The sequence below is a fragment of the Cupressus sempervirens genome, chromosome 8 (assembly GCF_028749045.1).
Source record: "Cupressus sempervirens isolate cs-2001-9-10 chromosome 8, ASM2874904v1, whole genome shotgun sequence".
Lineage (NCBI taxonomy): Eukaryota > Viridiplantae > Streptophyta > Pinopsida > Cupressales > Cupressaceae > Cupressus > Cupressus sempervirens.
The window spans coordinates 520,608,870-520,633,727 of NC_143125.1; the positions used below are offsets into that span (position 1 = coordinate 520,608,870).

The window sequence follows — 24,858 nt, forward strand, 5'->3', positions numbered from 1 at the left end:
AAATTGCATAAGCTTTGTATGGTCTAAAACAAGCCCCTAGAGCATGGTATGAAAGATTGCATAACTATCTTATTTAGATTGGTTTTCAAATAACTAATGATAATAGTAACTTGTGTATTAATGAAGAATCAGATAATAAGATTTTTTTGGTAGAAATATTTGTAGATGATACTTTGTTCATAGGAGATGATGATCTTTGTAAAGAATTTTCAAAACAAATGAACAAGAAATTTGAAATGTCAATGTTTGGTGAGATCAAATTCTTTGTTGGTCTTCAAATTTAGCAAAATAAGAATGGAATCTACATCACTCAATCTAAATACATCAAGGAGATACTAAAAAAGTTTGGAATGGAAGACTACAAACCAATTGGGACTCCTATGTGTACTGGATTGAAACTTACCAAGGATGATCAATCAAAGGAAGTGGATCAGACATTATATAGATCTATGATTGGAAAGTTCTAGTATGTAGTGCATACAAGAACAACCATTGCTCTTGTAGTTGGTATTGTAGCTAGATTTTCAGAAAAACCAAAAGAAAACCACATGATGGAAATCAAAAGGATCATGAGAGACTTGAAAGGAACTGGAGATTATGGTATAAACTTGGAGGAAATCTGGATTTAAAAGTGTTTACTAATGCAGATTGGGCATGGAATGTTGATGATAGAAAAAGTACAAGTGGAGGAGCTTTCTTTCTTGGAAAGAGGTTGGTTTCTTGGACAAGTAAAAATTAGAACTATACATCCTAGTCCACAACAAAGGCTAAATATGTTGCTGCAGCAGCAAACTGGTCCAACATTATTTGGTTCAAACAATTATTGGAAGGTATGAAGGAAGAAATCAAAGAACCTGTTGTAATATTTTGTGACAATACAAGTGCAATTAACATATCCAAAAATCTAGTGATGCATTCTAAAACCAAGCATATTTCTATAAAGTATCACTTTGTCAGAGAATTGGTACAGGATAAGGAGATTAGGCAAGAATATGTTCACACAAAGGAACAAATTGCTGACGTATTCACAAAGCCTTTACCTAAGGATGCATTCCTATATCTAAGAGGTAAGCTAGGGGTCATTCTGCTATCTGAAGCTCACTAAAATACAGTTTTAGTGATGCATCAACAGGTACAAAATTGAAGATTTATCAGTTGATGCAGAAAAGTAATGAAGACATTGCATATGAATTAGTACTTAAGGTACATTGAATTTCATTTAAGTTGTGTTGTCTTTGGCATGTGTTGTCAAAGAGGGAGTGTTTACTGTCATATCTTTCTAAAATTTGTAAGAAAAAGAGAGTTTATGTAAGAGGGAGAGATTACTATGAAAGAGGGAGATTACTATAGTTTTGTGAATGAAATGTAGCATTCTGTCAGAAAAGACTTGCTTTCAAATTTCATTCAGCTATGACATGTTGTGTTGCCATCAATGCCAAAGAGGAGGTTGTTGATACAATTGTTCAATTGTGTGTTGTCTTTAATGTTACACAAATGTTATATCAATTATCAGTTAGATTCTATCGAGCTCAGTTGGTCAGCAAGGCAGAAGGCAGAGTCTACCGAGTTTAAAAGGTTAGCAAAGAAAGTTTATAGTGTCTACTAAATGTTCTCAGGCTTTACCTTATACAGACAATTGTTACCGAGCTTTCAAGGTTAAACAAGGAAATTCAATTGTTACCGAGCTCACTTGGTCATCAAATGGAAATATGGAAAAGATAGTTCTTACCGAGCTCTCATGGTTAGCGAAGGAAATTCAGTTCTTACTGAGTTTAATTTAGTAGCCAAAGGATTATGCAGACTTTACAGTATTAACTGATTTGAGTTGGTTAACTCATGAAATTATTTCTCGAACAGTGCTTACCGAGTAGGGTCGGTTAATGAAGGATTTCATTATTTTGTGAAATAAAGTTTATTTGTTTAATATAATATATGTAGCCAACTGATGTATGGTTTATTAGTAAATGTGACTTATGAATGAGCTAACTTGATAATCTGAATGGTATATATAAGAGGTCAAGTTGAAAATTCTAAGTGTGTGTGGATTTGATGTAATGTGAATGAGAAGGAGGACTAATTATTGTGAGAGAAAATTTTAAACAATGATCAGAGATCATTGAGGAGTAGCAAAGCTATATTTGATCGAGGAGGATCTTATGGTGCATAATAGAGATCTGTAATCAGAAAATTTAGTTGCATCTTATTCAGGTCAATTCATTGTTACTTTCTAACCATTGTAGTAGTGATTTCAAAATCTCTTAACAGAGTTGGTTTAATAGCTATTTTGTAAATCCTCTAACAAGGTGACAGTTCAATTGAATTGTTATAAAGACCTCTAGCAAGGCCACTCTTAACAAGGTGATTAAATTCTCTAACAGGATCACACCCAACAATGTGTTTTGTAACCTTTAATTAGGTTGGCTCCTAACAGGGCTCACTTCAGAAGAGTGAAAATTGGTAGCTAGTTACTTGGTGGTTTTTCCCATATTGGGTTTCCACGTTAAATTTGGTGTCTCTTGTGTTCATGGTATTTACTTTTGCATGCATGCTAATAATTATGAATGTCTAAAGACCAGTAACAAATTAATCTACCAAGTTACAGTATTTTGTGAAGTGATTATCGAGTATCAACAGTAACTAGTTATTTAAGACATCTAAGGGATCTGTGGATTTGTTTTGTGGTAACTGATTCACCCCCCCCCCCCCCCCCCCCCCCCCCCCCTCTCAGTTACTCCATCTATAATTCCAATAGAGAATTTACACTTTGATACAATGAAACTCAAGTGTGACATTATACATGTATTTCCCAACATCCTCGAAGATGGCTTTCCAATGCTAGTACATAAATGGAGATCATTATTTGCTGACTATTTTTCAGACGATCTCTCAGAATTCAAAACCACATATGACATGGTTGATCATATGTCGATGATAACAAACATAATAGACTGATAGGATTTTTCAATGCAAGTGTCAATAAAATATATGTAGATTTACAAGGATGATGACTATTCCAAATATCTATGTAAAGTATGTAAATCCTTAGCAGATTGAAATGGCAGTAATGATGCTTTTTTGTAATATATGTAGAGATTGTTGACATTATATCTTTTTTATATTAGAGACACAAAAAGGGAACACATCCCATTGTCAACCATGTACATAGAAGTTGTGTACAAAAGATTCATTTACAAATTAAAAGTCTACTTATGAATTTGGTATACTTCCTATTTATTGGTAAGGACCAGTTGCTCAATTTCAATAGGTTCTTCTAAAGGTATTGTTGAATCGATTCTAATATGGTTTCTCTCCACAAAAAAATACTTTCCTTTATTGTATGTTGATAACATTTGATTGAAATAAATTTAATTTTAATTGTCCATTACTGTAGAAGCCATATTCCATTTCATGTCAAATATTATTGGTTTCTTGTAGTGTCCAAACCATGCAAAAAATTTTAAAAAGGAAAATAATGTCTACATTCAACTAGTGTTACACTAGTATGGGGGTAGTTCAAGACAGTGGGATGTCGGGGTGAGTTTCTAGGACACAGGGAAAATGGGCCTCATTTTCAAGATGATGGGGGGATGACCAAGTGATGAGGACAAGGGGAGGATGGGCTAGAGAGGGATGTTGTATGGTATACATATAGAACTTGAAATGCTAGTTATGAAATGATGTTTTAGCAATTCACTAGAACATACCAAATTGAAATACTTGAACATAGAAAAATTACAACATGAATTAGAATCCTTGAAATTCAACATAGTAACGTATTACATATCCAATAGTAACATTCAAAAATAAAAAATAAAATGGAAATTCAAGTACACATCCCAATGGTGACATAGTTGCAGAATGGCGGAGGTGGGGGTGCTTTGGTACTCAAGTACCTGGTGCGGGCATGTCTAATGGACGGGTACTTCAAGGTTGGGGAGGGGGGTGTGAATCTCTAAGTTACACTGCATTCAACCAACCACATAAAACAATAGTAACACATACCAATTTCATAGCAAACACATACCAATTTCATAGCAAAGAAATACTTCATTTGCAAATTCTTACATCCATTCATCAAATTTCTTACATTACACATTGTATGAAATGAAATAAGCATCAATACACCTCATTTAAATAAATTGAAGATCATATGACATTATGATTGAAAGTCATCTGACATGAAAGATTTACTTAATAAGTAAAAACTTCAATCCATCCATGACATTTATTACATTTAGTCCTTGAAAAACAAGAGCAGCAATATGTATATAACAATGGAATTCCATTAACATCTTGATGGGTAAAGTGGATTCATAATGATTTATAAACATTAACAATGTACAAAATATATTTTAGATATCAATTATCAACGCACTAAATTATCAAATGTAAGTGCCAATGGTCTCCTTTTTTTAGAAGAGTACATTAGTTTATATATCAAAACATTGGGTTCGTATGAAATTATTTGCTATGATTGGGATTTGTCATTGAAATGAACAACAACCACATGTGGCTCAGAATATTTAATTACATATGTGCATGTAACCACATTTTCATGCACCTTTATATCTACAAGTTGAAGATGTGGTGGAAGTTGGTTGGTGCCCTCTATCAAAAGGAAAACCAACCATGCCAATGCACTTTACCTTCCACCATTCAATATAACCTCTCAAGTCATCTAACATGTCCTCATATGTACAGGTTGAGTTAGAGAACATCTTTTTGTTCATAGCAAGTGAATCCTCCAGATTGTGATTGATTAGCTGTCATTCATGTAGTTGAAGATAATACTCCATGTTTTCCTCCTTAACCTCTATAATAAACATGCCAAGCTCTTTTTTTTCATCTCCAATTCAACATTATGCAACTTTAGGTTCTTATAATTTACTTCACATGTAACCAAATTCTCTAACAACAAAGATATATGTTTCTCTTGAAGTTGATTGTGTTTCTCTTGAAGTGAGCTATTGAAGCTATCATCCAGGGTTGGATCATCTAAGGCTACATTGTCCCTAGTGTCATGACTATTGGCTGCCCCACCACACCACCAATATCTAATACACACAATTAAGGTGCTTCATCTAAAATTTGACATTTCCTCTTGGTCAATGAGTCGTTCATCTTTCCATGCTTCCCAAAAGTAGTAGACTTTGACAACCCTATAGTTGTAGTCATGGGGATATCAAAGGTTGATTGATAACCAACCTCCTTCTTGTGGACATCTTTATGACTACCCATGACTACATCAACATATAAGAACTATGCTTACATTCCAATAAGAGAGTTTAATAAAACATCCCTTACAAATAAAACAAAATTTCCATTTTATGAACATAATGAATAGAAAAGGTGCCACAAAATAGTGAAATACCTGGTCAATATTGTTTAGTGGAAGTAGGAGTATTAACTTAATACAGTGATAAAATCAAATTATCTCCAATTTATTAAAACATCCATCAAATTGAAGAAAGTTATTCAACAATTTATGATAAAAGTTACTAAACATTTGAAATAAACATTGGATACATTATAGATTGAAATAACACTCTATAAAAATAGTTTATCCTATTCAGTCATCACCAATAGACTAAACACAACTAAAAAGACAATAATTATAAATAAATTAGAATTACACCATAGAAAAACTACAATATGATAACAACCAATCATGACAAATATGCTAGAAAAATTTAGATTTCCCTTAATGTACATTAACAAAAAAGCACAAAAAATCAACATGTGCAAATAAAAAAACATAGTTTGAATGCTCCAACTAAACTGGAAATAAGAACTTAAAACAATAGAGAATTTAACAAATATAGAGGAAACGATTGCACATTTGGAATAAGCGTCAGTTCCAATTTCATTGAAGAAGGGTAGATTTTAACCAATGGCATCAACAATGCTTAGTAACCCTACTAAAAATGTTGCATACACTATTCAATGAAAAAAATGGAGACCATTGCTAGTTACAATGGTCTATAAAGAAATTCCTAATGTTTTGATGCTAGTTTACCAATCGTCCACTATCTATTTTGGGCAACAAAGAATTTTTTTTCATAAAATCTATGACACCTATTGGGTCCTTGTGCACCGTTGGAGGAGTGATACCTAACATGTGAATTATGAGGCTACATCTTTTAGGGATAGGAAGAGGATCACTAGATTCTTTGGCCAACTTTGATGTGTCTTTCAATTTACACTAACGTTATGCACACAAGTTGGATGAGTGCAACCTCCAAATAAATGACATCAATATATGTAGACATCAATAAACTATAAGCTTGGGAAAAAACAAAAGAGAGACAATAATACCTTATGCTACTCCAAATCTATATTAGAGGACAAGTCATATATGTTCCACACTTCAAATGAATTTAACGAGTCACTTAAAACTTTAGAAAAAGAATGAGGGTATGGTAGCCTAGCAGTTGGGTTAAGAACCTCTACTATTTTGACTTTTGCAGCCCCTGCACAAAGTGATTTGTTGTGGCACATCACATCACTTCCCACATATTTGATGATAGCTTTACCTACCAATATACCCTGACATCATAGGTCTACATGATGACCAATAGCATAAGAGAAAACTACTTCCTCTTTGCCTTCCTCATCATCTTTCACTCCCTACTTTTGTAAAATACACTTAGAGGAAACCTAGGTTGTCTATCCCAATTATGATTATATTGCTTCTTACAAATAGAAAGAAAAGGACACATCTACAAATTTTACTGATTCATTAGGGCTCTGCAATTTATCCTACACATCTATCTAAATTTCCATGCCCATTTCCAAAGGTGCAAGTTTTTGATTGTTTGATGGGTGCGAGCTTATAGTTCCAACTAACCTTATGGATTGCTCAACCAAAGAATTGTGATACATTGCAACATCTCTCCTTGCTATGTCCTAGCCCACAAAAATTAGAAAAATGATTTCTCAAATTACATTCACTCTAAACTAATCTTCCTTTGGGCAACAATCTAAAATACATTATGTACGTCTCCATCTAGGGCCTCCATCCTGGATGGACTATTAAAGGAAACACCACCACTATCGACCTACATTACATATAACCAAATAATATAGGTATTAAGCCACATGGATTCTACTATCAACAATTTTTACACTAAGGTCTCTACCGATCATTGAATTGAATGTAAGCATACTCCTCCTTCAAGATTTTCAACTGTAGGCTATTGTTGTGCACACCCCTGAACACCATCATTACCATTAAGAGTGGGTTATAATTAAATTTAGAGCACCAATAACATATTTGTTGAATAAGGCATTGCTTGTGCCAACCACATACTACTTACATGAACTTCAATCTCATTTTCATCAATCAACATTACTTGTGTGTGCTTTCCTAACACAAGCTTACTACCACTCTTGTATTTCACCGATGTCAATTTAACACACTCACATGCAAAAGCTAGGAGACAAAGCACATTCTTGTCTTCACACTCAGCTATTGTTGCAGCAATGTCTTTCATGGCAAATGTCTAATATAGAATAAATTATTCATTCCATTTTTTAGATATCAAACCAAAACGTTCACAACCACAAAACACATGATTGGTGGAAAAAAAAATTATACATCATTTGATCTTATAGAAACTAAAAAATAATATTTTGTGTTCCTCATTACCTCCACCCTCTTACTTCTAGAAATAGAAGGGATCCCCCTTATATCATCCTCAAAGTCAATAATTTCTTTAGCACTTACAAAGATTCTTTTCCCTCTACTAGACTTACTCTATCGTGTACAAGATCATTGCATGCAACACTAATCTGCTACAACTAAGGTAGAAGGTGATGCATATATTGATCTTTCAATAATGCCATCCATAGAAATAATAGAAGCTAAAGATGGAGTGCCTTGTCAATGGAACATTTAATGAATATCAACAAATTTCTCTAAAGTGGTTCACATGTTTACATGAATTTTTCATGTAAAGAACAAACTATTATATCAGATTGATCATACCATGATCTCTCTTCTCTTCACCAATGCTACAATCCTTTTCAATATCTCCTTCCTCAACTGATCACTCTCATAGTAACACATTTCCTCTTCAATCTTGGCCAAACCCTCTTCCAGAAGGAGTTCAACTGTGGAGACCTTGTACAATTTACATGTGTTACTATAAATGCCTTCTTTGGGCATCAGACCTTATGCTCATCTGGTAATCAACACTTGTCACCCTCTTGAAGATGTATCCTTTTGATTTTGAATCATAATGATGTCACTTGGTATTTCTTAGAAAAGGACGCCTACGACAAGGTGCCTCAATAAATGGGAGATTGTGAATTTGCAACCTATGTAGGTTCATCCTTGCAATGTCCCAAAAATTATTTCCCCCATCAACAAGGAAATAATATATTCTCCTTTGGGTGGAATTTTCAATTCTATATTGACCCCTCCCCTACACAGAGGGGATTATAGTACAAATATAAACGTTACCATACAAGAAATACTTATAGCATGTAACTATAATACATATGAGTGCCATCTTCCTACGGATTACATCATTTATAAAAAATGAATACAAAATTTGAACCTCAATACAACTAAGGGATGTGTCACCATCAACATTAGTATCACACTCGTGAATTGCACCATCTCCCATTGCTTCCCTTGATTAAAAATCCACCACTCTAGGTTTCTGCTTTGTATCTGAAATGAAGTGTAAGTCAATGCGACTATTCACACACCATTCATTCCAACTATATGATGTCAAAATGATTGTAAATGATAATGACTTTAATTGTCACACTCACATGGCCATCTCTACCAACTTGGGAGAAGCCCTCTACACAACAACCTTGCTCTCCTGAGAAAGGAAATAAAAAGAATTACACATTTTCAACATTGTTCTTTATACTCGAAGGATAATCTATTTTTTGGGTGTTTTCAAACCACTACATCTTACCCATGTCTTTTTTGTATCTGCTCTTTTCCTACTATAGAGCACCTCTTTCGTATCCATAGAAGGCTTTGCTCTTTCCCGTATGTAGGACACTTGAAGTGAATCACTGATTTCTTTTAATTTCTCACTTAATTTTAACATCCTATACAGTTTGCAATAATATAATAGGACTATTACTAAACACAACTTCATGATACATTCAACACCCTAATGGGACTCAAAATTGCATTCCCATTTTGAGTACCATTCCATAATTTTGAGTCACTTTGAGCCCTATAAATGCATTTTCTTGCTTGCGTACCTAGCATGTGGTTGGGGTTATCAAAGCAATGGCCTCTGATGTTATGCCATTGGTGTAGTATCAGGAGGCTCATGAAAAAGATGTAAGATTCTATGCCAATTGAAGGATTGAGGGAGGAGAATTAATTGCCTGTGATGCTATGATGAGATTGGGAGATTGCGAGGCATTTTTAAAAGGTTCAAGATGCTATGACAAATGAAGTTTTCATGTGATCGGGAGGCCCAGGAGTAAAGTGTAAGATATTACAAAAATATTGAGTTTGTAAGCTTGTCATATGGTCCGGGAAGATGAATTCAAGAGCTACAACATTATGATTTGGTTGTAATATCGTAGGCTCATAAATTTTAAATATTTCAAATGTTTCTTGACGAATGGTAATCTGACACTTGGCATCGATGGATTGGAGGGATAAAGGAAGAATGAGTAAAAAATTAAAATCCAAAGATTATGAATGCTCATGATTTTCAAAATAAAAGATTTGAATGAATTTAATGTTTTTATATAGTTTATACTATAGGTACATTTAAATTTTTCATTTTGAACTTTGTTCATGGCTTGGGGCCTAAAAATTCAAATTGAGCTTAGAGGCACAATTTTTATCCAAAACATGTAGGATAATATATTGACGGAATTGGGAAGAGATGAATTTTCAATTTTTGTAGTTGGTTTTTGCATAGGTATTCACCAAAAGTAGCTATAGGAGGTTTTGCATTTCTGGGGGCTCCTCAATGCAAATGCTTATTTGATGTTTTTAGTTTGGGATAATATCAAATTTTGATCAAATTTGCATCAAATATGATTTCATTGATAGTTATGAGGGATGATTTGATTGTTTTAAAAATAGTTGGAAATAATGAAGAGTTTGTCGATAATACAGTTGAATTTCATGTCAAAAGTAGAAGTGACAAGATAAAATTAGATTTGAAGCTCCAACACATTCTATGATGTATATCTGATATTTCTTCAGAGAATATTTTGCCAATTGTTTTGAGGGATATATCAAATATTTTGTTACATCAGTTATGGTTTTAATTGCAAGTAGACGAAGGAAGATCAATTTCAACAACATCAACAATGAAGACATTTTCAGTGGGACACATGTCAATTTCAAATTCCAAATCTTGGAATATCTTCTCTTCTATATATCTTTCTTCTCTACTCTTTGTAGGGATTCCAATTTTTATGACTAGTGAGACCACAAGGTTGGCTCCAGTTTTAGAGTTGTGATACCATTTCTTCTCAGTATTTTCCTTTTTTATGAATATCAGTAGTGTATTTCTTCTAAAGCATTTTATAATATGCAATCATTCATTTTGTATTTTCTAAGTTTTGACATATAGATGATGTATTGGTTTCAAAGAGATTAATATAAGAGCTTCATTTTTCTTAGTTTTGTTATGATTCTTATCTCCTTCCCTTATCATCTGCAATGTTTTTTGTTTAAGAATGAAGAGCTTAAACTCAATTGCAATCCCTTAAGGTTGTATGTCTAGATAAATTTGCTATTGGAACAAAGGGCCAAGTAAATGCTTGTTTACATTGACAAGGTTGCAATTTTCACCAGGAGGATTTTACAATAAGTATGAGAGTTTTTATGAAGACAAATGTCTATTTGCAAGTCAGATAGATAGATCAGATGTCTAGATATATGAGTATACTTTAGGTGTCCATGTGTATGTTAAAGTTTAGTTGATGCCCAATGGATAAGGGACTAGTCAGCTTAGAGGTTGCAGGCTCTCTGTTGTTGCATACTTGAGTTATGTTGAGATCAAAACCTTTAATCAAATATCAATTTACCTTTTTATGTATTGAAGAACTAAAAGTGCTGGTCATTACTTATTTGCATCTACTTTTTGGTTGCAATTAGCTACAGTAATTAGGAAGTTTATCTGCAAATCATAGAAGAATATTATCATGAATCATTATTTTTGACATGTTTTTATTAGGACTTAGTATGCTATTTGACCTTTTGACTAAGACTATGGTTGACTATGTAGGACTCGACTTGAGTTGAATACCTTAAAAAAAAATGAACTTTTATTGTTGATATTATTGGATGGATAATTATATTTAATAATCATTAGAATGGTTGAAATATGTTGAGCTTATGAGATTTTTCCATGATGGATAAAATTGTGACTTCATTTATATGTTTATATCTGATAATGTATGATTGGATGTTTTAAAATTAGGATTTAAGATATTATTATTTATTAAGATGATGAAATTACTGACACATTTGGGTGATGTCGAGTTTGTGAGTGTGTAGGTACTGAAGGCGGAAGGGTGGTTGAGGTAGAGGAGTTCAGCTCCTTGGCAGGGTTGGTCTGAAATTTGTATGGTGTAGTCGCACACACACACACACATATTTAGTTGTTTTTATTTCAATTTAAGTCATTTTTTTGGAATTTTAATTAATCTAGATGGATTAAATGTTTTGTTTATGATAATGTGGTGTAAATTGAAAAAAATGAATGATTAAATATTATTTCTTAGAAATATTATAATTTTAAAGTAAGAATTACGCTCTTAATTTATTTCCTTAGTAATTACAATCATGATGGGAATGGTTAGTTGAGAAATTTATTACGATTAAAGAAGTGCACAATCCTTTTATTTTTAACTGGACTGAATTTAACACTCCAAATTAGGGGAGATAACTAAATTATTTCCAAATTCACTATTCTTCCACAACGTAGTTGAGGGCATTAAAAATATTATAGAAATAAGATAAAACTTGCTATTTTTCTTGGGGAAGAGGATGTTTTTGAAGAGAAAAGGAAGACATTTTTGGGAGGAAAAACAAAGGGAGAAAACACATGGAAATAAAGATAAGGCAAGGCTGATTTAAAAGAAATCCACACGCATGCAAGAGGCAAATTTTTTGGTTAAGAAGGGGAGGTCAGATCTTCCAAGCAGGCTTGTTGAATAGAGAAGGAAACAAGAGCATTAGGAGGGGGCATTGAGTAGAAAGGGGAGAAGACAAGAAGAAAAACATATGGAATAAAACAGAGAAGATTACATTCTTCTAAATTCCATAGGAGAAAGGAGGACAAACAACAGAGGCAAGAGCTTTGGTGAGAGGAAGCAAATAAATCTATTCATCAGGTTCTTCTCTATTTTTATCTTTCTGTGTGTAGCTTATGTAAAAGAAGAGCCTAGGAAAACATCTTAGTAATTATTATCATGTTTCTTATATACTTATTGCCAAGCATTTCCAGCATTTTTAAATATGTAGAAAAAAATACATATGGTGAATGAACTTTAGACTAATTATAGCCGGTTCATGTTTTGCTATTTATTTTCCTTGTTTCCTATAGCCAATTCATGTTTTGCTATTCATTTTCCTTATTTTCCTTGAATGAACTTTATAATAATTATAGCCAGTTCATGTTTTGCTATTCACTGTTTAGAAGGAAATGAAAATGTTAGGAAATAGATCTAAACAATAACTATTATCCAATTTTATATCTTTTTGGTTTTTGGCTGTACATGCCAGTAATAGTTTGACGAAAATGGTAAGGGAGTAATGGTTATTTCTATATTTTTGTTTGGCTTTTGTTATAAAATGAGTCATGATTGCCGCTCCATCAATATATGGAGGATCTATGAAAAAAAAATGTTAGCCCATCTCCAGCTAGCATGTAACCATTTCTCCTCTACAAAACTAATGATTTACATGAAATCAGGTCTGCTGCAAATAATAGAAATCTACCTAAATAATAGAAATCTGCACTTTATGTAGACAAAGACAAAGATGGCCATACTATTATTGTTAATAATTTACACAATTTTGAAGGACTATATTCTCTTCTTCTACTTATTATTAGATGGACACAAGTTGATCTAATTCCATAGCTCTTTAGCTACTCAATCTAGAAAGATTTAACGTGCTTCTTAAATTTGTTGTAGATGGAGATGAGTTTGGCACATTCTTTTTGCTTTCAATTTGCATTGGCTCTAAATTAGTAGCATATAGCGAGGCTCCAAAGATTTAATAGAAATCTAAATTGATTAATTAGAAAATTTAACCACTGTTTTGTATGTTTTGTAGTTAAATTAAATTTAGAATTTAAGCTTGGCAACAGTTCTTAAGTAGTTATCTATAGTTCAACACGATTTTAGACTTGCAAAAAACATTCTAAAATTTTCTTGAATATCATCTGTTTTAGAATAAGTAACTTCTTGATATTCTTTAAACTAGTTTTTTTAGATTAGAGGAATTTTCAATAGTGGCAGTAGAATTTTATAGTCATTCTTACATTTAAGAAAAGATGTAGAAATTGTGAAAGCCTTTTTGTTAAATAGTTGGGAAAATATTATTTAATTATATGTTTGTGATTTAATTGACATTATTTATTACAAACTTGTATGTAGATGATAATCTTGTTTTTTTTTTAATGCAAATAGTAAAAGAGAAAAGTAGGAATGGGTGCTGAATGTGGGATCAAAGAGGAGGGTAATTAAAGAAAATTTGAATTGAATTTTCCTTATAAATTACTTACCAATCTTTTACATTAAATTGGTTCATGATGCTTGGTCAAGCTCAGTAAAACTTTTATGCATATGATTGAAATGCATTGTTTATTTTACATTGTTTTCCCTCTTCCACATCCTTGTGCATTTTTCTACTAGGGATTTGTGTAAGTAGATTAGGCACAAAGGCTGCACCATATTCTTTCGATCCAATTGTGTTGAGTTGCTAGCCTTCTTGTGCGGGTCGGGAAGTTCTTCTTAACCGAAGAACCTTGGGGAGCTAACCACTCCATGGTTGGGTGGTAAAAGTGCCTGGACCACTCTTCCATCTCATGATAGTAGATGGACATAGTTCTGATGGCTTAAAGATGAGATTACATGTAGATGGACACTAAGGTCGACATAGTTATGGCAAAAGATGTTATGTTCATATGATTCATTTTCAACATTTGCACCTTGCTTTGTATATGGTATGAATATGTGGTCAGCTTTGTATTATCAAATGTATTTAGAGAAATTGGTGACATGTAATAATGATTGTGATTTCAATTATTCTTGACTATTGGTCGATATGTATAGATTTTTCATCTCGAAATGGTTATTGAATTATATGGTTATGTGAATTAAATCAACTTTTGACTTTTCAAATTCTTTTTATTTCTGCATATTGTTCCGCATCTTGAGGTTGTTTTCTTATGTGGCAATAGTTGTGGTTTTTAGATTTTACAAATATTGACCATTTCTACTGTAGGGGATAATCTTGTAGAGTAGAGTATCAAGTTAAATAAGATCAATCCCTAAGGTTTGTCTGCCTTGGCCCTACAGAGCCTAAAGTGAAGTGAGTCCTGATGACTCTGTTAATGTTGGCCAGACCCAAGATTTAGCCTTGCTAAATATCGGATTTAGCTAATCCTTAGGCTTGTCCCTATCTTTGTTTCCTAGTATCAGGTTTAAATCCACTTTGTATGTTCCTTACTAGAAAGAACTCCAACACACCATGCAAATCTTAATAGTTTTGGGATGCTAGTCTTTTAATAGAACATAGTAGAAATTATTGCTTCATTGTCTCCAATCTTTTATATCTATCTCTATTTAAACTTATTCAAAATTTTGTCTATCTATATATAGCTTCATTCTTGATGGAATTTTTTTGCATATCATACTATTGATGATAACATTTACATTTTTTATTTGTTTGTGGAAATTAAGTAGATTGGCTGCTAATGCATTTCAATCTAGATTTATCAAGCTGAACAACCACAAGGAAAATCTCTCCTTTAGAACAAAAATATGATTTAATCATAGGTTGCTCATTAATAGTACTTAAGAGGAGTCAAGTTATTTTTGGGTGAATTGTGGATGTTTGATGTTAAATACTTTTTTCTCTCCCATGTTTGGTTGTAGGCATACGCAACTCAAGATGATACTCTGATTGGAACCTTGATCATGAGGGAGACTATAGCATACTCTGCTCATTTGAGACTCCTTGATAAGATGCCTCGGTTAGAGAAATTGACACTAATGGAGTCTACACTTGTTGAAATGGGTCTTCAAGAATGTTCCAACACTCCTATTGGAAATTAGCACTTGAGGGGAATCAGTGGTGGAGAAAAGAGAAGAGTTAGCATTGGCTTGGAAATCCTCATGAGGCCAAGGTTATTGTTTCTTGATGAACCAACAAGTGGTTTAAATAGGTAAGAATTAGTCACTGTAATTCTTAATTAGTGGCAAATCCTTAATCCAAAATAACATCAGAGAGGGTTTTAATGATTTTTTATTGTTCCTCATAGACCACATAATACTCCATTAGTGAATATATTGTTCTTTGCAAACCACAGAATAATACTAATTGGGTAGACTATTGATTATCACTAATTCAAAACTATATGTATTGATATGTGGTGAATTGTTAATTACAACACATCTACATTTTTTATTACTCAAACACTAATAATTTGGCTAGGGATGGGTATACTATTATAGCTTCAGTTCATCAACCAAGCAGCAAGGTGTTTGAACTCTTTGATAGTCTCTACTTGCTCTCTAAAGGGAAAACTATTTACTTTGGCAAGACATCTTAGGCATGTGAGGTAAGCTTTCTTTTCTACAATGGTTGGTTGCCATATTTAATAATACTAGAGTTAATGTCACCAGGCTTAGTTAGGTAGTAGGTTGTTTTATTTAAAAATATTTGAGTTACTGCTAGCAGACTAGGAACAAGATTTTTTTTGAAGTTGTAGAGTAGTTAAAGCTAGATTAGAGTGTAGTTGAAGAATAAATTGATGGAAGTCTTTCTATCACAAATGATTTTTTTGGAAATTTCTATTGACAAGTTGTTGGTAGATACATTCAATGGATATTAAATGTTTGTCTACCATGAAAACTACAAGGCCCACTCTGCACTATACAATAACTTCCCTCATTTATTAAACTATATTTTGTTTTCACCTGAATATGACAAGATGAATGCCAATTTTGTAAACTATTTAAAATGAACCACAATAATCTAATAGTATTATCTGCAATGGTCAACTATCATATTACTGAGTCTATTCTTTATATACATACTTAGTTACATAAGTAAATACTCTTAATATTATCCAAAAAATATTTCTATTATATAAATCAAAACTACTTATCATTTATGAAATAATATCACACATATTAACAAGGAAAAAGCATATGGAGAACACTCAAACTTGTAGAGTGGTGACCTAGCTAAGGTCTGAGCATCAAAAATAGAAAAAAATACAACAACTTTACACAACTAGAACTATTAATTTTAAATATATATTTTTCCCTAGATGGAATGTGCTTATTTAATACCCTTCATATGAAATTCCCCATTAAAAAATTGCTACATTGATTGATGATTCCTATGGTATTGAACACTGATCTGAACTGGATTCATGGATTCTCACAAATAAGAATTGTTGTGATGTTTGTAGTTTTTTGAGCAAGCAGGAATTCCTTGCCCAACTTTCTAGAACCCATTTGATCACTTTTTGAGATGTATTAACTTAGATTTTGACAAAGTAAAGCTACATTGAAAGGATCAATGAGACCACAGGTACTTTCTATATCCTAGATCTTAATTTGATGTTGTGAATATTAGAATTCATTGAAAGGTATTTGTTTCATGAAGATTGAGCTTTTTTTCATGTGATTAGATCGAGAGATTAGATGATACTTTCAAAAAAATCACAACAAGCCAAGCTACCCAAACTCTCGTGGAGAAGTACTAGCACTTTGAGCATTATTAGGCAGTTCAAGCTAGAGTACATGAAATATCACAAATTGTAAGCTCCCTTGTTTTGAATATTACTACTCTGATATTGAAGGAAATGAATTTGTAGAAGCATTTTGTGATTTGAGGTTTTGATTTGTAGAGAGGAACAATGTTGGATTTAGGGGGTACCCAAGCTAGTGTCTTGATTGTTATAATTCTTTAGAATAACTGAGAGTGGGGAGGGGGGGGGGGGGGGGGGGGGGGGGGTGAATCAGTTATTCAAGGTCCAAATTCCATGATAAAACTTTTTCTATTTTCTCTACAAATCCTTAATGGTGCATAACTGAACTTATCATGCATGCAATTTAAATATTGAAACAACTAAGAAAAGTAAACATGCATCACACCATAACACTCAGAATTTGATAACCCAGAAACCCTCTAGGAATAAGAAGGTAAAAATGGGGTGGGGATGATACCCACAAAATAATTGCGCAATTGATTTTAACCACTTTTGATGGTCTACCCTGTGAAAAGCCTGCCCTGTTAAAGGCTACAACACATTGTTAAATGTGACCTTGTTAGAAGATTTCACCAAACTGTTAGGAATGGGCTTGGTTAAAGGACTTTGGAACATTCACTTGGAATGTCACCCTGTTAAAGGATTTACAACATGGCTATTAAACCAACCTAAGTCCATAGGTTTTATCTTAACTGTTACAATTGCTAGAAAGTAACAACAATGGCTTTGATCTAATTCAACTTACAACATAACTTGTAGATTACATATCACACTTCAGTTCAATCCTTTGCTTGGCTTTTAATCACTTCAGTTCTATTAGCTTGTCTTCCTCTCAAGCTTTGTTTCCTTGAGTCTTCTTTACTCATCAAACCAATGTAATCACATTTGTGGTCATCCAAAAAAATAGAGTATTCTTTGTTCTGTTACTCCTTAGCACTTTTCTTTAGCAGCTCATGATTTCATACTTTCTCACCACCACTCTTCTACTTCGTGACCTTATGACTTCTTAAATATAAATTTGAAATATCTTTTCCGCTCAATTCTCCCTCTCCAATTTTACAGTTTCAATGGATTAGGTAGGATACAATGTATCTACCTCAAATTTCTTCTTCATCTAGAAACCTTGTCTAGCATCCAGTTGTATTTGCTAAAAACCTTTTTACATGGTGGTCTGTGCCACTAGCTCATCACTTTTATCTTCTATCTGATTTACAAACTTCTAGGTAAAACCTTGTCGGCTCAGATCTAGCAAATCTTCGATTTCAAAATAATGCAGCAACTTGGCATTATTGGTTTACTGATACTCGGCTTGTTCTGTGTTACTCGGGACTTGTATCCTATTCGGCATCTTTATCTTTACTCGACACTTGTTTCATGTTCGGCACTTGATGTTTACTCAGCACTTGTTTTCTGCTCGAAATCTATATCTTTACTCGGTGCCTATTTCATTCTCGACATCTATATCTTTACTCAGCACCTGTTTCATGCTCGGCACTTGTTTTCTACTCGACATCTATATCTTTACTCGACACTTGATATTTACTTAGCACACTCTAAAATTAAACTTGCTCAGCTTCCTCTAAGAATCTGTTCAGCACTGACTTGCTTGCTTGGCTCTCTCTCTCTAATGAACTTAGTTAGACTTTACAAATGACTTAGCTAAAACCTTACATCTTTGATATGTTTCAGTGTGCCCATTCTCTGTGTCTTGGAGTATGTCATCAATACACTTTTTCATCAATGGCTTAGCTGATCCTTGTATTTCATTACAACATCATAACTTCAACCTTTCTCTAGGTACTCTAGTTACATCTTATTGATTGCCTCCTCCTTGTCAATCAACCAATTGATAGTATTTGGATCACTAAAGCAATTGTCATTCCTGCAAGTAGCAAATTTGACATCAATGACAAAATAATGATTGAGAACATTCTTTACCAGTTCCATTACTTTTTATGTATTATCTCTTTAGTCATTTCCAACATTCTCCCTCATGATCTTTTTCAATTATTTCCAACAGATGTAGTGTTACATTTTAACACATAGGTCATTTATTAATTTGAGCAAAGATGCTGGGTATTATTGGCTTAGGTTTTTCATCTACATTTTTCTCATAATTTTTATTGGAACCATCTACTCAAATGTTGGTACATCCTATAATTCCATACTGGTAAGACTTCATTTTCATGTCACCCATGAGATTTTTATGGACATATTTTTTGTGCTACTCAAAGTTTTCACTTAAACATGTTATACAACATGTGTTCAGGCTAGAGGAGCTATTTCTTCCTTCATTTTTAGCTTTGTTACTTTCATGTCTATTGGAGGCTTCCTATATTTTATTGAAGATATGGAGGTAAATTCATGTGCTAAAGATTGAAGCTTTGATGTTTTCATCTCTTGGATGAACTAAATGGATTATCTTCAGCTAGATCATTATGGATTGTGGAAATTTCATAATTCTAATTGAAATTGATTTTAATAAGAAAAATAGGTTTTACAGGGATCCTAAAACCCAAAATTTAATACATATCAAAAGGCTGATAATAAGCATCAAAAGCCCAACCATGGTCCATAGACATCAAGGCTGATAATAAGCAACAAAACTCGAGCCACAGTACTATGGCCAACCAAAAGGCCAAATCAATTAATAGCTGAGAAGCCAAAAACCAAAAACTATAGAAACTAGATAGTCCAAAAGATAGGAAATGAAAAAGAGATGAAAAAGCTTTGTTACTCCACCTTTTTTTGAGCTCCTACATCATTTATGCTACTTCATAGGCTTTTTGGATCTCCTTAGCCATATGGTCTCGCTTCTTTTGACCCATCTGATCCAAGTTGCTGAAGGTAATGTTTGTAGTCATGTCCTCATCCATCCTATCTCTGGATTTGTCCTTTTCCTCACTATCATCCAGGAAGCCCCTGGCTTTCAACTTTTTGGCAAAAGAAGAGATATTTTCATTAAGAGAATTTAGAATAGAAATCATTTGTTTTGCCAAATTATGATTGTAATTTTCTATATTTTGAATTCTTTTTTCCACCAATCTGAGGCCATCCCCCTTATTTGTCAAATTTCCATGTTCTAACTTCTTCCCTTGGTTTTCCAACTGAACCACTCTTTCTTTAACCTCCTCTAGTTCATGATAGAGCCATTTAATTGACCTGAAATTGTCAATCATATTATTTCTAGCATTATTTATCAAATTCATGCCAATTTCCCTTGCATTATCAGTAATAGCCACCAAGGCTGGATCAATGAGTTCCTCCATCTAGAGCTTTCCCTCTTTACCTTCAAGAATTTGGGGGTTCATGATTTCTCTCATGATTCCCATTTTTGATGTTCTAACATTGAAATTTTTCTAGGCAATGTGCCTATCCTTTATAACCGCCTCTCTACTCTCATCCTCTGTCTTCTCCTTGTCATGTTCGTAAGGAGGGGAAATTGGGGAAAGAGGAATTGTTCCTTTTATTGTGTGATGTAGGTATTTCAACAAGAAAGGATTAAAAGGCATTATGGAGTTGTAGCTTTCATGGTGGGAAATACTCTATCATGGACACCATATTTTGTTATGATTTAAATAATATCAAGGACATATTATTATTACATCATTAGGCTACATCCTAGGTTTAGCCACTATGCCTTTTTTCTTGTTGTGCCTATATGCAAGTCTTACAGTAGTGGAAAGTCTCATGATGGCCATAGCTAGTGTTCTACCTAACTTCCTCATGGGTATTATCATTGGTGATGGCATTTAGGTTATTAATTTCTATTCTTTCTTTGTATATATATATTTTTCTTTAGAAAAAATCCTCAAAAAATTATCAAGGAAATAAGATCTAAAGATCTTCCATTATAAAGTTTTACAAGACTAAACTAATATGGAATTTAATTTCTGGATTCAATTGTGCATGTTTTTTAGTATTATTTTACATTATATTCTATAATGCATCATTAGGATAGAGAATGATAGTAAAGAAAGAAAGATATGTTTCAAGACTTGAGAGAAAATTCAACTAAACAACTGATACCCATGGCCTAACCTCTCATATCTGAGCTATATCACTATTAGCCATTATAAATATTCATTTTGTGTGTCTACTTATTCATCTCTATCATCATTATGTTCATGCTAAGGATTGTATCATCTTGACTATGTTGTGATGATCAAGATTTTAAGTGAATTTCAAGAATCAAGATTAAAAAAATTGAAGAACCAATTTTAGCAAGTTTATTATTCTCCAAATCTAATGGCCCTCTTCAGATCCTATAAATATTTGAGGTGGGATATATACTATCTTTTTCTTGATTCTAATGCTATAAAAATATTAATAAAATAATAATAATTTAAAAAAAAAACCCTACCTTTTAAACTAGAAAAAATCATACACACAAAGATCATCAAATATATATATATGTATGTGTGTGTGTGTGTGTGTGTGTACACATATTTATACATATATGTGTGTGTGTGATATATACACACATATATGTGTACACACACACATAGGTTGTAGAGAGTATTCATGATTTCCAAATACATATATGATAAGTAGATTACCTAGAAGATGAAGAATTGTGTCTGTTCTCATTCCTCTCTTGGCGCTACCTCCTCTCTGTAAAATTCATCAAAAATTACAATTAAAGACTATTTGATCAATACTTAAAATTTAGGGATCTACAAAGAAGATCTCATACACACATTTTTTATGAGATAATTATTGGTGCTGGAATACCAAAAAATATTACTCTGCATACCCTTTGAAAAATGGTGATAAATTTTTATGGATTGAAGATATATTAAGTGGAACTTTGATGAGAATGGCTTCCATCTATCAAATTTATGGGATTTAAAGATGAGGTATGTCCATCGACTTACATAGTGTGAGGGGGACTTGTCTTTGATGGATTGTGGTACTTGTATGGCTGCAACTATGTAGAGGCTTAGGGATGACTATGGAAATGCTATTTTTGGTTGGGTTTATTTGAGAAAGTGCTATGTGTGGTACATTTTTCAAATACCATATTTTCTTATGATTTAAATAATATCAAGGACATATTATTATTACATCATTAGGCTACATCCTGGGTTTAGCCACTATGCCTTTTTTTTGTGTTGTACCTATATGCAAGTGTTATCGTGATGGAAAGTCTCATGATGGCCATAGCTAGTGTTCTACCTAACTTCCTCATGGGTATTATCATTGGTGATTGCATTTTGGTTATTACTTTCTATTCTTTCTTTCTATATTTTTTTTGGTCTTCAGAAAAAATCCTCAGAAAATTATCAAGGAAATAAGATCTAAAGATCTTCCATTATAAAGTTTTACAAGACTAAACTAATATGGAATTTAATTTATGGATTTAATTATGTATGTTTTTAAGTATTTTTTTACATTATATTCTATAATGCATCATTAGGATAGAGAATGATAGTAAAGAAAGAAAGATATGTTTCAAGACTTGAGAGAAAATTCAACTAAACAACTGATACCCATGGCCTAACCTCCCGTATCTAAGCTATATCACTATTAGCCATTAGAAATATTCATTTTGTGGCATCTACTTATTCATCTTTATCATCATTATGTTCATGCTAAGGATTGGATCATCTTGACTATGTTGTGATGATCAAGATTTTAAGTGAATTTCAAGAAGCAAGATTAAAAAAATTGAAGAACCAATTTCAGCAAGTTTATTATTCTCCAAATCTAATGGCCCTCTTTAGATCCTCTAAATCTTTGAGGTGGGATATATTCTATCTTTTACTTGATTCTAATGCTATAAAAATATTAATAAAATAATAATAATTTTTTTTAGAAAACCCTACCTTTTAAACTAGAAAAAATCGTACACGTGAAGATCATTAAATATATAAATATGTGTGTGTGTATACATACATACATACATACATACATCCACACACACACACACACACACACACACACACATATTCATGATTTCCAAATATAGATATGATAAGTAGATTACCTATAAGATGAAGAATTGTGTTTGTTCTCATTCCTCTCTTGGCATTGCCTCCTCTCTATAAAAGTCATCAAAAATGCCAATTAAAGACTATTTGATCAATACCTAAAATTTAGGGATCTACAAAGAAGATCTCATACACACATCTTTTATGAGACAATTATTGGTGTTGGTATACCAAAAAATAGTACTCTTGTAAGCGCACTTTTAGTACCCCTATATCAAAATTTCAAATTTGGTTGTCTAGGTCAATTTTCCCATAGATGGCAAATGACTTGGTTCAGAATAAAATCCACCCAACTTCTATCATCAGTGGATATAGACTCGTAATGAGGGAAGCCTACAAATACATTGATGATAAATTGGTTGTCAAGGATGAGAAGTTTGGCAATGATTTTCTTATCAACTGTGCGAAGACTAGCATGTCTTCAAAAAAATTTAGCTACTGACAATGACCTATTTTCAAAAATGGTTGTTGAAGCTGTCCAAGCAATAAAAACTCCTGGAAGCAAAGGTGAAATGAAGTATCTGATAAAGGGCATCAATACTTTGAAGGCACATGGACATGGATCAAAATATAGTTATCTATTAAATGGTTATGCCTTGAAAACTGGTCGGGTAGCTCAAGGAATGCCTACAAGAGTGGCCCCAGCAAGAATTGCATGTTTGGATATCAATCTTTAGAAGACAAAAATGTAGATGGGAGTGTAGGTTCTTGTTACTGATCCAAGGTAGCTTGATACGATCCGTGAAAGAGAAGTAGATATAACTATCATTCCTTGGCTTTGTAGATGAGTTTGTATAAGAATGCATTACTGGTGGTGATGCTGTTGAAGTAGCTTTATTTGTATACTTGGAGATTTTGGAAACTACCTTGGGTTCTCAAAAATAACTTGCTATCGCAGAGTTTGCATAATATTTTTTTTAATCATACCAAAGGTTCTTGTAGTCAACATTGCAAAAGATGCTATAGAGCTTGTTGCAAAACTTCATGCCTACTATCATAGTGCTCAAAAAAAGTCTGACAAACAACATCTTTCAAACATTGGACTTGATCTCATAAAAGGGCAAGTGAGAAATAATCTCCAAGTAGGTGTTCTTGGGCCAGTGATGAGCAAAGTCAAAATCATACAGTTTGCAACTGGTGATGCATCTGTTATTGGAGATGTGAAGATTTATGTTGCTAGTGATCCTAAGATTGATCTGATAACTAAGCTTTTCAACTTCTTGAGAATTGAAGATCCCACACCTCTCAGCAATGTGGCATCTACTCCCCAAGTAGATGATGAACCATGGACAACATTTCATTGCAAAAATGACCAGATGGTGGCTTCGAAGCTAGGCCAATAAAAAATGAATAAGTTTTGGAGTTGTTGTCACTTAATGTAGATATATGAATGTCTACTATATTGGTTATCAGCCATGACAAGAATCTAAACAAGGCATCCAAGTGCCTCAGTCAAGGAATTTTAAGCATAGGATTCTCTTGGATGAAGTTATTATAATAAAATAATCAGACCTAAGAAGCATGTTGCATAAGGATTGAGCAGGAGACTCCATCATGAGATATTCTTATAGCTGGGTGATAGCATACAATATTAAGTTATCTTGAAGCAGTTAACATGAAAACATTAATTTAGAACATACAGTGGTCACTACATATATATGTTAGAGTCAGCGAAATCAACGTCGGGCATATAAATTATCCAATGAATGAACATAAATTACAAACATCAATGCCTAGAAATTATATCATGTAGTAACAAATTAAATTGAAGATCATCGATGGGAAAAATTTAATCATTCAACCTATGTCTTAGTGCTGATGACAATCTTCATTGAACAGGCATTGATCTAAGACAGATATGTTTTAATGTGCTAGGCTAGTCGATTATTTAACCTTCGTATTGTACC

At 33.0% G+C, this 24,858-nt stretch overlaps 2 pseudogenes; both read left to right on the forward strand.

Moving 5' to 3' along the window:
• Positions 1–20,714, forward strand: part of LOC149543480 (ABC transporter G family member 11-like) — a 56,578-nt pseudogene extending 35,864 nt beyond the window's left edge.
• Positions 20,715–23,207: 2,493 nt separating this feature from the next.
• LOC149543481 (T-complex protein 1 subunit alpha pseudogene) lies at positions 23,208–24,294 on the forward strand (annotated as a pseudogene).
• Positions 24,295–24,858: the final 564 nt, after the last annotated feature.